Source organism: Sturnira hondurensis, unplaced genomic scaffold (genome assembly GCF_014824575.4).
Source record: "Sturnira hondurensis isolate 20B ecotype Veracruz unplaced genomic scaffold, ASM1482457v3 Scaffold0014266, whole genome shotgun sequence".
Taxonomy (NCBI): domain Eukaryota; kingdom Metazoa; phylum Chordata; class Mammalia; order Chiroptera; family Phyllostomidae; genus Sturnira; species Sturnira hondurensis.
Genome location: NW_028086897.1, coordinates 65 through 2023, shown reverse-complemented (window position 1 = coordinate 2023; position 1959 = coordinate 65). Strand labels below are relative to the sequence as shown.

General features: G+C 57.1%; 1 pseudogene; it reads right to left on the bottom strand.

Annotated features, from left to right (window-relative positions):
* Window positions 1-249: 249 nt before the first annotated feature.
* On the bottom strand, window positions 250-851 carry LOC118998453 (myelin protein zero-like protein 1; annotated as a pseudogene).
* Window positions 852-1959: the final 1108 nt, after the last annotated feature.

Below are 1959 nucleotides of genomic sequence, written 5' to 3'. Positions count from 1 at the left end.
TCAATAAAATATATTTAAAAAAGAAAAAAGAAGATTTAATAGAATTCTCACACCCGTCTTTGTCCACATCGACTGCCTCTCTGTGCTTGTTCTGGTCCGAGGCCCCCTGTTGGTTGGCCCACGTTTCTGCACCTGAGTCCATTTGACTTTGTTTCTGGCTGCGGGGACAGTCTGGGGTTTCTCCTCATTTTTCCAGATGTCCACATACACTGCGGACTCGTCACTGTGATGTCTGCCGGGGTGGTCTGACTACACACACATGACTGGGCCCTGGGGAGGGGCAGGAGGCAGGCTCTTTACCAGACCCCCTGTGTCTGAGGGGGACTCGGTCATCACAGTGATGGCCAGAGAGAGACCCTGACCACAGCTGTCACTATGCCCACCACCCCACCCGAGACAGGGGCCAAACCTTTCTCTAGGACCTAGAGCTGAATGTGTCCTGGCCAGGCGATGGGGTCAGGAGGGCTTAGGCATCACAGATGCCGGTGCCATTGTGGGTAAACTGCATGGTTTCATTGGTGCTCGATGCGTCTTTCTTGCTGAGCGCTCCAGCCCATATGATTCTGTCCTGAAAGGGTGGCAATTCCCAGGATCCACTTGGCCTTGGCAGTAGTGGGAAACAACATGGTCCTGTGGGTCCCCTCTGGCTGGAAGCTGCAGGAGGCTGAGGTCATGGGCTTGTGTCATCTGTAGACTGGAATGTGCGTGTCAGCTTCCCTCGAGTCCCTATGCCACATACATTTCTTACTGGGAGTGTGTACCTCCAAGGCTGAGACTGCAGTAGTCAGCAGCCTGAGCCCTGCTGCCAGCACTGACCACAGACAGCGCCCAGCCCCAGTGGGCACAGCCATCGGCCTCTGCTGCAGCCCCACCCCTGTGTGGTCCAGACTCTCAGTCCTGCTGCTGTTCCCTGGGCCATGGGCATGGGCCCAGCCTCTCGCACCAGACAGGGCACCAGTCTCTCTCAGTTTATCACGCGAATTGTACTCAACATGCACTCAGGACCGTCTGCATTAGCTCTTCCCCTTTGCAGCAGGAGGCTGATGTAGCAACTTCAGGAAAACCCCTGACCCTCGTTTCCTGACCACTGTCCCAGCTGCAGGCTCCGTCCTCCATCCTCGGGCTCCAGGATGGTGCAGCCTGCAGGTCTGGGCACGGACCTCTGTCCCAGGTCTCTCCTGGTCCTCGGTGAGTCCTGGAATGCAGGGATTACATCCTGGGACAGAGGAGGTGGGAGCCTCAGGAAGAGTCCGTGTAACTTTTGAGTGTTGACTCCAGCCCAGGAGACTCCTGGTCCCTCCCGGGGGTCTGACCCCTCAGCTCTGGCCCTCACTCATGTCTGATCATGGAGGGTTGAGCCCCAGAAGTGGGTACCTGGGAGTGGGGACAGGTTCAGACTGTCCCTGTTTGGGAGAGGGGACTGGGGCTTTGTTGAAACTCAGAACAAGAAGGTCTGTGCTCAGAGGTGAAGCTGAGGAGGGAGTTGGACACTCTCAGGGGCTGAGCCCTGACTCCATCAGGGCCCCTGACTGCAGCCCCCGTGGGGTGGGGTGAGGGGAGGCCGGGCGCTGGGCGTTTTTCTCACCACAGCTTCTCTCCCAGGGCTCTGCCTGGGCCAGGCCGTCCACATGCAGGAGGGTGAGTCTACGTTTTCAATTTCATTTGTGTACATATTGTGTTTTCTGGGAAAGTATTAATTTTCCTTAGAATCCTCTGGTGGCTCATCTTCAGCTCAGATGAGGCCTAGGTCCCGGTCTCTGTCTGAATGGGTCTGTTCTCCCGCTGTCCGACCTGCTGATCTGGGGAGATGCAGCCTTTCCTCCACTTCCACACACACCCTTGTCTCACTCTTTTTATCTCCTCCCGGGCTGACTCTCCTCTCCCTGGGCTGGGCTGGATCACACTCAGCGCTCGGGCCTCAGCTCAGTGCCCCTTCCCTCTGACTCTCAGAGGAGGTCA